The following is a 14,793-nucleotide window of genomic DNA, read 5'->3' on the forward strand; positions in this document are numbered from 1 at the left end:
CCTGAGCGCTGCCGTGACACTGGCCCTCAGTGGCCACAAACACAAACAGTAATTGTGATAGACTCACACAAACAGGGATGTAAGCGGGCACACACACACACTTAGTGTAACACCCCCCCTTTGCTTAAAGAGCATCCCAATGGAATGCAGTGGTGTGTGTGTCTGACGCCACGCTAAGCCACCTCAGTCCTGCTGAGGAGTCTACTTTTGCAAGCCCTGTCGTCTGCGTCTGGCCATCACAATCATGAGAAAATCACTAGGTGCCTGCAGGGCACATCTCCCAGGTTACAGGTATGCCTGTTGACACTTGCCAAATCCCTCTCTTTCTCCCCAGTTGGTGGTGAACACGCTGGAACGCCCTGTCTAAACCGCAGACATCACATAGGCCGCCGAACATGTCGGCACACGTGATGAACTGCTGGCTGCGTCCATGACAGTAAACATGCGTGAGTGCAAACCCGCGTGTTGATCTGCACACCAACCACACATGCACGTGAACATGCACGTCCCCAGCAGATCCACCAGGTAAGGTGCTGCTGCCCAGGGGCCTTTTCGGGGCCTACAGTGAGCCACAGTTATGCCTGTTTGAGAGGAGCTGCTGATGGACGTGAGCGCTGGCACATTCCTCTGACAGGTGACAGGAGCAGTTTCTATTTGATCTGCCTCTGAGTGCCGAGAGAAGAGGAAGAACTGGAGAAAATAAAACCTCCCTGTTTATGTGTCCGGTGACAAACCTAGGGGGTAGAGGCTGCCGATGAAGATATTGATATGAGCTGTGAAATAGCTCTGCATGTGAGGGAAGCCTAAAAAAACAAACATTGCCTCAAATACTGTTTTACACAGAGAATCACCACTGTTTATTTTACTAATATAAAAAGGTATTGTATTTGATATTGTCACTTTGCAGATTATGATTTGACTCGCATTCAATATTCTAAAAAATGTGGATTAAAACTCTGTACAATAGAAGCAAAGGACATTTCGATACACTTCTGTTACTAACAAAAACTGTTTATAAAAAGTACATATTTCTCATTAGGGAAATACATATAAGGATTTCCCCAAGGCACTAGCTTTGATCCAACTGTTCTGTTAAACAAATGTTATGCATGTGATTGTGTTCTTTATACTAAGACTGTTTTCCAATATACCACTTTGAATATAGTATTGCAATATATTTAAGCAATAGCTCACGACAGGCCGTGGTCCGCTTCGCGTCGGGCCGAACCACGCCCCTTAGCTGTGATATAATGAGCATATATCACGGCCTGAAGTGAGCTATTGCTTTTATAAAAACGGTTACCAAGTGTGGCAATATGAAAAAAAAAGACACTCTAATTTAAATAGTTTTTATTAGTAAATAATGATGTTCAAAATAAAATAGTCCCTCCGTTGCCTTCTGCACGAAACATAGTGCGAGGTGGTTGCTATGCAACAACACTAACAGCTAGCGAACATATTAGACAGAGCTATTTAATAGAAGTGTTACGACATCTCCGTTCACTCCAATGGACCACTTTTTTACAGCAATGGCGGATCGTGGAGCCTCTCAATCGTTCCCCGGAAGTTAGCGCCAAGGCTGGCAGAGCTGTGGAGTTGCAGCATAATACACCGTTCGTGACGGACTTTTAAAGGTAAGAAGAAGTTTAAAGATTTATATTGTGGATATTATCAGTACATCTGATTCAAATGAACATGTGTATTAAAGGATGTCAGTGGATTATCCCTAAATTAGTAGATTTAGGGAACGTTTACAGATAACAGATTAAGCTAGCATACCGAAGCAAGTTAGCAACACACGTTGAACAGCCTTTTAATTGTAAATTCCGTTCTCTCTGTCATTTCGTCCAACATGTTGAATTAGAGAAGAGGGGCTTCTAAACGGGATTGTATGCGGGGGGGTGGAGGGAGTTAAATATTAGATAAATATAACTTTGGTGCGTGTAAGAGTGAGTGTTTTTAGCAGAGCCATATTGTGTCCTTGTGATTATGTTGATTATTACCCGTCTGTATAATGTTGCAGCCCAGCTGATTTTGGATTGATGGCAAAGGGAGAGGGACTTAAGTGAGAGTGAAAACACAAGGTAAGTTTAATACCGTTTTATATAAGTAAACACCTTATCTCCCCAAGGCATTTCCCATCCAACAGGTGTGCTGTGTGTGTATAACCCTTTCTCCTGTCTGTTACTCCCTCTTTCAGCACAAGAACCAGAGGGGGATTCAATGGAGCCTGACTACCTGCACTGAGACCCTCACCCGCACCCTGAGTCTCAACTCTCAGTGTTTTTCAAGCCTTTCCCTGTTTTTTTGTATTAAACAAAACATTAAGCTTTCCCAATGGTGTGGTTTTCGTTTTGTGAAAAAGTGCAAATGCAGTGTTTGTATATAATTACATCACATATTTTGTTGCTGTTGGTTGTGAAATTGCTCCTGCTGACTTGAGCCAGCCATGTTTTCCTCTGCTCTGTGTCAGTGGGGAAGCCGTACATTCGTACTCCTTTCTCTGAGCGATTTGAGCATCCCCAGGCAGCACAGCAAACCATGGTGGCTACTAGGAGGCAGCACAGCAAACCATGGTGGCTACTAGGAGGCAGCACAGCAAACCATGGTGGCGACTAGGAGGCAGCACAGCAAACCATGGTGGCTACTAGGAGGCAGCACAGCAAACCATGGTGGCGACTAGGAGGCAGCACAGCAAACCAGGACAACACGGAGGAAAAGGCACCGACAAACTGCATGATATGCTATTCAATGTTTATTGAATTCCATGTATTTGCAATGGATGTTCCTAAAACAACACATTTAACATCATCATCATCATCATCATGCTGCTGCTGCTGCTAGTCCTTTGATAGTCACCGGTCCTTTCTGAAAGCCATAAAGATGACATTAGTCATTTAGATAACTTGTGTCCTCAATTACCATGGGATTACTGAAACTACCATGAATTTAAGAAAATGGTAGAAATGAATCCAATCTGAATTTTAAAGCATTACTTTAGATCCCCTCCCTCTAAATATATCAATAAACATTAGAAAGTGATGCTCCTGACTACCATACAAGTTTAAGAAGATAATATTGGTTTGAAAGAATTCAAAGCTATAAATAAACAGCAACAGGCTCTTTAACCAAGGCACTGTTAGCCTAACATGTAAACTAGTTGTTCACACTAATCCTAATATTATCACTTAATATTAGCAAATTCGATTTTATTTTTTAAAACATATTGATGTAAATACATACACATATCGATTTGTTGTATAAATATTGCAAATCAAAACCTTTATTCACTAATAATTAACAAAAATTGTAGTTCTATCTCCTGTTATCAATGCATTCACATTGCCCGCCATGAACTTCTGGGGAACGATCCTCGTCTACATGAACCACGTGACGATAACCGTTTTTGGACTTCCGGTGTCGTAACTCTTCTATCTATATGGCGCTGATATTAGACAGAGAGCGTTGATCCATTATTTGGCTATTTACATTCATTTGTATGTTGCAGTTTATTGTGCACCCACTGAAAACCTGTCCAGCATCAGTAGCATGGCTTACGTGGTTACTTGTTGAGGTTGTCCTAGGCTGTTGCTTGGCGTGGCGAGAATATTGCTCCACTTTCTCCGGTCCCCCGAGATTTGGCTTACAGTAGCTCGAGAGCTTTCGCACCTGTGGCCACTGACGCTCATCATGTCTCTGCTTTGTTTCAAGACCTGCATCAGAAAGCTTTTGAATGGTGGTACTTTTCCAGTTGGTCTACCTGCTCTTCACGTAGCCCTGCATGTCGTCGTTTAGGTGCTTTTTTTTTTTTCTGGAGATAGGCACTGCTCAATCCACTCCTCCATAGTAAGACCCCCCCCCCGGAGGTCGAAGTTAATCTTAAATATTTCCATTTTATGCTTTGTAAGTTTGTTTCGTAACGGAAGAAATGTAAATATATTTATAAAACTGACAAGTCAAATCAAGCAATCTGATTGGCAGATAGTGTTTTTGCGGACCTCTTTGATTACAGATTTGAAAACATCGTTGCTTGCTTTAAAAGTAGCACAATTCATGATGTCAAACCTTGGAAAGTATCTAGATATCCCTGCCCTAATGCCAAAGGAACCGCACACTGAATATGTTTTGCCGTTTGATGTCTATGTCTGGACCGCTGCGTAAAAAGGAGGGTTTCTGCCCCGTTACTTCTGCAGGCAGTTTGCTTTTCAGCCCAACGGTATACTGTTTTTCTCAGACGCGGAGGGATACTGACTTGTTGTGAAAAGTAACTTACAATTCTACCCGTGGTATACGCTCAGTATATCACGGCTAAGAACCAATCAGATTGCTTGATTTGACTTGTCCGTTTTATAATTAAATATAACCCCTGAGTCATAATACGGATCATAACACCAGATGGTTGTCATTACCCTTCCCTACAACAAATACATTTCCTCCCATTCAACATTAAAATGTCACATTAATATCAATGCACCAGGCAGTCGTTATGATCCTTACAATATCATTGAATAACAATTTAACAATCTGAAGGCTTCAATTAACATACCTGTCCTGGTACAAATGATGTTGCTAATAAAATTGTTATTTGAATATGCCAGACTTTTATCTAGTCGTATTGTCATTGTAATAGCAAGGCTGTATTTAAAATGAAAGTGGACATACTTGTTTAACTGTATTTAGACCCTCCAGAAAAACGTGATTCTGCGATCGCAGAATTTACCGCATAATCAGCAAAATGGTGCAGATTTTTTAAAAGGCAAAGCAGTTCCCCGATGTCTTGCACGAAAGTGGGGGGAAACTATTCTGCACCCCGTGCAACTGTGTGTTGGAGCATAAGAGAACATCGAGGGTGACGACCCACTTTGATTCATTCAAACATTCGAAAATGCTTTCTGCTGCTGCGGACAAGAAAGCCAAACAACTCACGTTCACCGAGGCATCGAGCTCCAAAACCCTTTCGAGGGCTACAAGAAACGAGGTGAGTAGCCTACAAGATTGAAGCTGGTCAGATAACGAACGAGTAAACGAAAACAGAATGAGGCGGAGAAGTGTGTGTGTGTGTGTGTGTGTGTGTGTGTGTGTGTGTGTGTGTGTGTGTGTGTGTGTGTGTGTGTGTGTGTGTGTGTGTGTGTGTGTGTGTGTGTGTGTGTGTGTGTGTGTGTGTGTGTGTGTGTGTGTGTGTGTGTGTGTGTGTGTGTGTGTGTGTGTGTGTGTGTGTGTGTGTGTGTGTGTGTGTGTGTGTGTGTGTGTGTGTGTGTGGAATAGCCCAATTGCTTTTACAATAAATAAACATTGAATGTGTTTAATTGAATAGCAAAGGGGTTTAATGTTAGTGGCAGGTTGTGTGTGAGAGAATAAATAAGACAGCCCAATATTAAAAAAATTATTCTTTACGCATATTTCGCAACTTCCCGCAATTTCACCGCATAAAATCACATAAAACCCCTGAATGTTTCATCGCATAATCAAGGATTTTAGCCCGCATTTTTCTGGAGGGTCTACAGTATGTATTGTATTGTGAATAAGCTGTTTGGATAACGACAACAATGCGACACTGATCCAACAATAATATTCCTTGAAAACAGTTCGGCAGACGTGTGGGTACGATTACAGTCGACTCATATTACTGTTAGTCATTCACAGGCATATTAACTTTTCACCGTACCTGTGACATCACTAAATTCTCCCATTTATTCTCCGTTATGCTGTGAAGCCGCACTGTTTACATCACAATAGGCCCTAAGACTACCAACCACAAATGCAAACAAACCCACAATGCCTTCCATACACCTTTAATCCACCGTTGTCTCCACTCACAGACCACGGTATCCATTAATGTGGGAGGAAAATGGAGGGATTGTGACTGATGTAATACATTTGATGCGAGGATTTGTTTTGCCGCCATGGTGACTAAATCCAGGCGTAGGCAGAAACAAGAGCAACCCTTGGAAACAAGAACAAGGAGATCGGGAAGATCAGGTTGGCATTATTATTATTATTATAAAAAGAAAAAGGGATGAAAGTGCTATCATCTTGAAGCTGACGCATGTAGTGCCCGATGTGCCAAGCTGTGAAATGTATGTCAGTGCATTGAGGATACTGTCGGTACGTCTATCAGCTCCAGCTCTGCTTGTTTGTTTTCCACTTGCAGGTATCTGTCATTGTAGCGGAGAGACACAACAAGCCTGTTGTTGAGGACATGCACACCCCCGGTGGTGATGTATTACATTTCAAAGTCAGCCTTGACATACAGACAGGCCGGAGCAAGTCTGAAACAATAGAGTTCAGTAGTGAGGAAGCGTGAAAATAAAAGTCATCAAGAGAGTTTGAAGACTGGAGATTCAATTCGACTCTCTCCGGTCTTTAGCTGTTGCATCACGTGCTCTTCGGCAAACAAGGCAGTCTCGTCTTTCCTGTTGTTCGCCTGGCAGGATGTCTTCCTCAGTTTACTGCACAGAGAAGCTGGAGTATATAAAAGAGGCAGAGGTGGGAGAAGCACTTAGATATTGTACTTAAGTAACAGTAGACCTAACAGAGTGTAGGAGTACTCAAGTAAAAGTAAAACAAGTTCAATGTTAGTCAAGTAAAAGATGAAAAGTGTCGGCATCAAAATGTAGTTAATGTACCAAAGGTAAAAGTACTCATTCTGCTGATTGGCCCATTTCAGAATAATATATAGGATACGTTTTGATTATAATTATTGATGCCTTAATGTGAATTTACTCCAGGTGGAACTAAAGTCTGATTTAAGGGATGTGTTTATATTTCACATCATTCATCAAAATCTGCAAAGTATCTAAAAAGGTACACAATAAATGGTAGTGGTGTAGAAGTACAAGTAGCACACATGAAATGAAATACTCAAGCAAAGTCCCTTAAAGTTGTACTTAAGGACGGCACTGGATGAAAGTGATGAGAGGAATCCTACGAGGTTGATATGTGCTTCTATGAAAATGTGCGTTCACATGTGCTCTTGGGGAGCGGGGTGGATGTCGGCTTGTGGAGGGAAGGTGGTTCAGCCACCGCCCTGACTGACTTCCAGGCTCCCCAGCAGAAACCGCAAACCCTCCTCCCCCCTCCTCTCCCCTCCACTCACCCCTGCAGAGGCCGATGCCAGATTCAACACAGCATCCACGAAACAAACACAAACTCCCACTGTCCTCCTCGACGTGGCTCGCAGCGGTTGCGCAAGACGTTTGGTAGAAGATCCCTTGTTTATATCGCAACCATAATACGGTGGATGTACAAAGAGAGGCTCCGGCCCACGCCAGAACCACTCAAAACATTACTGACCACCTTCTAAACACTGAAATTGAACCTCATTGGAATGTAAAGGTTTGGGGCAGCGGAGGATTGGCTCCAACTGGAAAGATGCTGTTCATACTTTTAAAAAGCATGAAATAATGTCACAATTTCGCTGATGACTGGGCAGTGTATTTGTTGTTTTAGGTGCTTGATGAAATGAAATGTGCGCCTTTGGAGTCTATACGTCGGATAGTGAGACACTGAGGAGGGCTGGTCCCCTCATGTCCCCCTCCATAAACCTCCAGCACGCCTCCCAGTCTAAGCACTGCCACTCTGTAATTGTGGAGAAACCACAGCACACAGCCCCATATATAAATACCCTATTCTCCCAGTCTTGTCAAAATAAAGGTTGTGTGGGGAAAGAAATGGGGCTTTTTTGGTGGCCCTCTCCCCGACTTCGGAGCTATTTTTGAGCAAACTAACTCTTTACCTTAGGGTGAAGCTGCGGTGATCGGACTAAGATACATGAAGACACCATTTGAGGAGGTTCCTTCCTTTACAACTGAACATCAAGAGAGCTACAAATAAGGCCCTTAGTTGTGAAACTTCCTCCACTGCCATGAGAAACTACGTTGACACTGTACATCCGACACACACAGGTGGGCCGACGTGGCTGGGTTAAAAAAAGACGCGACGGAAGAGACAGAGATACAGGGATCTGTGAAGAAGAGCCTGAGCTATGTACACACAGCAGCCTGTCGACGTGCAGCCGCTTTGATCTGTGTTTTCAGAGTGTGGAGACTTCCTCGTCGTCTCTGCAGCCCACTCACCTGTCTGTGTCTACAGCAGGTCTCGCTTCCTCTGAACACAAAGTGCTTTATAAATGCTTTAGTCGCCTCTGACCAGGCAGGGCTACACCTCATCACTTAACTGTGAATTATGCAACGGCATTATGAATATAATAATGGTTTTGTCCAATAGAGATCTGCAAGAAGTGGGTCATTCCCACAATTAACCTCAAACTTAACTTTAAAATATATCGGGGAGTTATTTCAAGACGTCTCCTAGAAGGAGCCATGTGGATGTTTATGGTAATTACAAGGGAAATAGAGACAATTGGTACAGTGGTATTGCTCAACATGTCAGCTGATCATGCAGAAAATCAACACAGATGTATAGCTAAGCAGGGATTTCCACATAAGTTTGACGACAACTTTTCAAAATTATTGAGAAACGTATTTCCTTTTGAATATAAGTAGACATTTGATTAGCATTTGTCGGAAATAACAAGGTTAAGCAGCTACTGTAGGTTTCAAATACCGTGTGTTTTAATTAAAAGTGTACAAGCTGAATGTTTTTTTTACGTTTACTTTTATATGACTACATTTTTCTTCCGTCTCTTATACCCACAATGTGTCGTCCTGCTGCCAATCTGTTCGGTGATATTAAAGTAAAACCTCCACGAGAGGAACATTTGGGGGAAAAGGGGGTTATTAAGAAACTATACGAAGGAGAGTTTCAAGATATAATGGTGCTTCTCTGTCCGTTCATTGAGCAAAGTTCAGGTTTCAAAGCGTTCCTACTCTTGTATACTGTAGGTAGTAAATCAAATATATTTTAGACACAATTTGTGGCTTCAGCGTTCTGGACAGAGCTGTCTCTTCACTCGGAAAACACATGAAACTGAGCCCCTCTCTGTTTTAAACAAGTCTCCTAGACATTAGACGGGTTCTGCATGTCAAAAATCATTCAAGAGCTGCTTATACAAATGTGCCAAAGAAATCTGTCAATTCACTGACAGCAATATCACCAAGGACTTAGCTGGGCTCCTCACTCTCAGCTCAGATATCACGGCTCCTGAAAGGTCGAAGCTGCCTTGTTTTGGAGCGAGGATGCACCACCCGTTCAGCCGGATGTAAAACATCTGTACATGCCTTCATGAACATATATTGCATCTTCCACACATTTCCTTCCCTTGCGCTCTGCCTCTCACACACCCGGGCAGGCAGCCATGGGAGGAGGGAATGCGAGGAATGCTCCAAACCCCGGGCTGGTGTTCTGACTCGTCCCAGACTTCATGCCGTCACCGCCGGGGTCTGTGGCCAGACCTCCCTGTGCCAGACCCACTGGCTCCAACACCCGCCCAGGCCAGCCGAGCTGCAGCTAGCGACCCATAATTAACCAGCAAGCCGCACTGCAGAGCACATCCCCCCCCCCCCGCACACCACTGCAAGGGCCTCTTGGAAACTCGAAAAGGAAGAATATACAACCTCGTAGTGCAGCACGTCGATGAGGATGCTCCTATGGAGGCTGGATTATGTATATATGTGTTTTAACAACATTATGTGTCGCCACTCTTGCTTTCAAGTGTCATGAATTCCCTGGTTGCAATTTAGCATGGGATGTGTAGCGCATAATTATAGCCAGTAAGGCAGTCTTGGCAAAGATCAAAGTCTCAAAGCTAAATGGTTTTCTGAAGAGTTTACGAACTTGAGGCATGAGAAAACAAGAAGAGAGTAACTTATGATAAATAAGAAGTAAGTGTGTGTGTGTGTGTGTGTGTGAGCATTAGAAGTAATGCCAGGGTACCTGCGAGTCTCTCAGACTGGCATAATTATGGCCGAGACGTCTGGAGGTACACTCGAGGGGTAAAGCAGTGATCATTCTCATTCTTCTGAAGGCTGCTCTCTTGTTCAGGCAGGAAATACCATTATTCAGGGTGAGGTTCCTTTGGATCAGCCAGAGGGTCTTATGCAGGAATCTTATACCAACCAAGTTTGCTGTGCATAAGCAGAAACACTTGACAGAGCATTGACAGAAGAGCCGGGGGTGAAAGATTTACCGCGTTGGCTTCTATTGAATGCCGAGCCAAACTCAAAGAACTTCTGATTATCTGCTCCAAACAAACAGACAGACGATATCGAATGCAGCCATGAAGCTTTATGAAGTGCGAGAAATAAAGCCATAAAGCTACATACAATACTTCTTGTCAGAGGAGCCTTCTTCCCACTGATGTGGGGTCATGGCTTGTAAATTTAACAGGGCTTCCTCGAGGAATACCTCATGCTTTGAAAGAGAAACAGGAAAATTACATGGTGGACAACCCGCTTGGTTTTTCACCCCCTTTCTTGCACTGTAATTTGCTTCTGGAGCGGGTCGGCCTAAAATAACCTTAACCTAATATTCACAGCGTCGGGAGACTTTGAGAAATGCAGGAGGTCTCCCCTTGGGTGGCGGCGGAGCGTTCTCGGCCTGTAGGCGTTTAAGAGGTTGTTTACTTGCTTACCTTCTCTCAGATACATCAAGAGCACATAGGCGAGGTATCCTTTGAGCTTCTGTACATAAAACCACAGCTTGTGATACGGCTATAAGCTTCTTCATATGGTCTGATTCAGTGATGTTCAGAGGTGGAAGAAGTACTCAGATCTTATGCTTAAGTAAAAGTAGAAATACAACAGTAAAGGAATACTCTGTTATTGTAAAAGTCCTGTATTCAAAATGTTATCCAAGTAAAAGTACAAAAGCATTGGCATCGGAATATATATTGAAAGTACTCATTATGCAGATTGGCCCATTTCACAATCATATATGCCATATGTTTTGATTTTAGATTACATGACACTTGTTAGACGCTTTTATCCAAAGCGACTTGCATACTCAATACTGTGGGCAATTTGGGATGAAGTGTCGACACAACGACATGCTGACTGCAGTGGGGTTTGAACCTGTGACCCCGTGATCCGAACACCAACGCACCACACGCATTTTAATTATTCATTTGTATATCAAGCTGCAAGGTGGAACTCATTTGAATTACTTAATGTACGGCTTGGTAGCTTGTGAATTTACTCCAGGTATAAATAAAGTCTTATTGAAGTGTTGATTATTTTGTTTATCATTCATTTATATCTGTAAAGTAACTAAATGTACATAAATGTAGTGTCAAAACACAATATTTACCTCTGAATTGTAGTGGAAGTACAAAGCCACATAAAATGGAAATATTCAAGTAAAGTACCTCAAAATTGAACTTAAATACAGTACTTGAGTAAATGTACTTAGTTACTCAACACCACAGGTCATGTTCACTTTCAGCAGGCTGTGGTTCATCTCTAAAATACTGTGAACATAAAACAGATCCTCAAGTATTGGCGAATGAATCCGCAGCCCTGCTTCAGCATTATTCCACACGTCCACAGGGCTCAGCGAGAACACCACCGAACCCAATTGATGGGCATCGAAAGAGAAATGCCCATGATCTCACTTGAACCAAAGTTTCCTACAGGCAGGTTTCTCATTAATCTGAGGCTCCGCTATTCTCCGTATCCTCGTCGTATTTCCATGATCGGCAACCATGACGCCCAGAGGTTTATACGGGCCAGGTTAGAAAGGCTCTCGGCTCTGTCGTGCACTCTTTAGAATCATTGTCTGTCAGTGATTTATGGAATACTGTGTGTTCGGTGATGTGTTCTTATTATGTACGACGTCTTTTGACAGGTGAGTCAGTGCAGGTAAAGGTGCCGTGCCAATTACTTTATTGGCTGCCGGTCATAATCACAGAGTATCACTGTTAATAGGCTATAATGAGTTTTTCTGAATAAACAAGCACTTACATTCCAGCACACACGGATTAATGCCTGCAGCCATACGAAAGAAAAGCCTGCATTTCCTCATTAAAGCGCTCGCATTCACATACTAACCCCTCAAGCCCCAACACTCACACACACACCACAGGCACCACACACACACACACACACACACACACACACTGGTTCTCATATGGAATATCGTGGGTGGCGCTGGACCGGTGGAGGGCTCTGTAAATAACTCGGGAGCAACCCAAACGGGAGCGACCCAAATTTCCTTTTCTGAGGTCGGCTACCCGGGCTGGAAGTGCTGTGCAGCAAGCCTCTAGTCGCCACGGGATACCACAACGGTCACGCTGACAGCACTTCACAGAGACCATGGCATGGCAGGGGTGACCAGATGGCCCTACACACACACACACATCACGTTTGCACACCGAGCCCTCACACACACCTCGTTCGTGCATACACCGCATGCACCAGTGCTTTTAGCCATGCATTCATGCACCGACGAGATGTGTGCGTGGGTATCGTGAGGGACTCTTCATTTATTTGTATGCAGTTCTCAAAATGTATGTTCTGTCACACACTCACTGAGACAGTGGGTGGGAAGATGGGAGGATGTGTGTGGTGCATGTTTGTGTGTGTGTGTGTGTGTGTGTGTGTGTGTGTGTGTGTGTGTGTGTGTGTGTGTGTGTGTGTGTGTGTAGGAGGCCACTAGTTTGCTTTACCGTTTGACTTTAAGTCTTTGTGACATTGGTTTGTATTATATATCTGTGTTTGTGTGTTTGTCAGGAGGGTACCAAATCCACAGTGGAGGGATGGAAAACATTGAAATGGAAGAGGTCCCGACCACTACCACCACACATCAGTTCAATTTCACGGCTAAGGGTTTACACGGCAGGTATACTGAACATTGGTTAGGTTGTAACTCGGCCATTTGCAGTTATGGAACCAAATTAAGGGGTTCGAATTACTGACACTTAAAAACTGAAGTGGCTTCCAACAGTTCAAAATGTTTGGATTGTATTCAGGAGATTCTGCCTGTGCTGAAAGTTTACAACGCTGGTAGTGCGGTGTTGAAAAACAGTTCTAACAAGATTCAGCAGGAATAGAAGTAGTAGAAGTACCGTACTTTTCGGACTATAAAGCGCACCTGCATATAAGCCGCAGCAGCTAAATTGTCCGTCTGACTTGCTCTCGTTCTGTCTCTCAGTTCCACTTTTACTTTGGCGCGCTACCTGTCTCACTCTTTTCCGGCCTCCAGCTTTTCCTGCTGGAGCCCGCCGCTTAAAGGTGGCGGGCGCGGACCGGTCCTAGAGCCCATAGAGTTAAAGGTGGTTAACTTTACCTGTAAAATCCATAGATTTAGGAGGTTCCCTAGTGGCCGTTAGCTGTACAAAAAAAATGGGGGAAAAAGTCGCGGCTTATAGTCCGAAAAGTACGGTAGTTTGATGACTGCTTTCTTGCTGAGAGTAAGATTGATTGATACCACTGTTGTTTGTAAAATATGATGCTACAGCCAGAAGCTGTTTAGATTAGCTTAGCATCAAACTGGAAACAGGGGTAGGCTAAAGAGCGAGCTGGCTCAAAGGATGCAAAAGCGCCTTAACAGGATAAAGTATTAAAAGATATATTTCATTTGGTAAACCCATACAACAAACAATGAATAACTTTGCAGTAACGTAATGAAGTCTAGCATCAGAAAGTTCATAGCCAATACTGACACAACCACCTGATACAAATATAATAATAATCACGTTTTGAAGATAGATATTATACCCTCTTTTTTCGTAGTTCGCAAGGCCATCTCAGCATAAATGTTGAACAGCAAAGCCCGAATATTAAATACACTTGATGAAACTGAGCATATTTATTCGAGGAGTTTTGGATGACTGGCATTAAAAAAAAAATTATTTTTCCCCAAGATTCTCCAGCGATAGCTTTGTGGATTTGAACGAGGAAAGTTCCAGCTCAACTTGACATATACCACTAAAACTGTAAATGAGTAGGTAACTAATACAAACAAATTGGAAAACTAAGCCGATTGCAGTTTACAGCTTTTAGGAATATGCTGTATCTGCATTGATAGCACTTATAAACTTTGTATTAGATGGGTTTTCGAGGTCATCTGAAGCCATAACTGTGCTCGAGCGGTGCCAATAAACAGTTAAAGTGCTGTTCTCAGAGGTTATTACACCATATCATGCACTATATCTTTGCCAGGAAACACAAAGCACTTACTAGAAACTCAAATGGACTATGAGAACCAGTAAAACACGGAGGGGTTTGGGCAAAGAAAAGGTAGCAAAAACAACAGCGACTACCCCAAGTGTTCATCTTCAAAGGCCCTTTGTTAGTAGTGGAAAGACTGATGTTGCCATTTACGTTGGCCAGTTTTACCCCGAGACAATATTTTATAGGCTCTTCAGAGAGGACCTTTTCGCTTCCTTTTCCTGTGGTTTGGCCCAGGCCGGGCTGTCGGGACAGGGGAACAGCCAAACCCAAATGTAGATGCTCAACTTGGCAGAGTCTGCACGGAGTGTCCTGACCAGACAAAAGCACAGAGAGAAGTACAGCCATTTATTTATATTCGCTGCGGTTTTGCGTGTTGCGTCCTAGACTTCCAGACCCCGGGTGGATATTCTGTCTGAGGACGAAGACAGATGGATGGCTTTCCATTGACATGCTCAGAGGAACCTTCAGGATTAATGTCAGATCCATATGTGTTAATCGAGTGTGAGGATGTGATGTGTGGTCCGACCCATCCCCCAACACCCTTTTATCACTTCACATGCTGTAGGTCTTTCAGAACAGGTTAGGGTTGAAGACAGACTATCCTGTAAAGACATTTCCTATGATTGTCTGTAATGGCAGAAGCAGGGAAAGTAGGAAATTCGATCCTTGTCAAAAACACCATCTTTGCCTCGTTTTCTATTGGGGATGACCTCACTGCTGTCGG

At 43.3% G+C, this 14,793-nt stretch overlaps 1 long non-coding RNA gene across 1 annotated transcript; it reads left to right on the forward strand.

Annotated features, from left to right (window-relative positions):
* The first annotated feature begins 1,539 nt into the window (after positions 1-1,539).
* Positions 1,540-2,258, forward strand: LOC139435795 (uncharacterized). Its single transcript, XR_011644990.1, has 3 exons — positions 1,540-1,634; positions 2,024-2,084; positions 2,201-2,258. It is a non-coding gene; the product is annotated as an uncharacterized lncRNA (long non-coding RNA).
* Positions 2,259-14,793: the final 12,535 nt, after the last annotated feature.

Source organism: Pseudochaenichthys georgianus, chromosome 19 (assembly GCF_902827115.2).
Source record: "Pseudochaenichthys georgianus chromosome 19, fPseGeo1.2, whole genome shotgun sequence".
NCBI classification, from domain to species: domain Eukaryota; kingdom Metazoa; phylum Chordata; class Actinopteri; order Perciformes; family Channichthyidae; genus Pseudochaenichthys; species Pseudochaenichthys georgianus.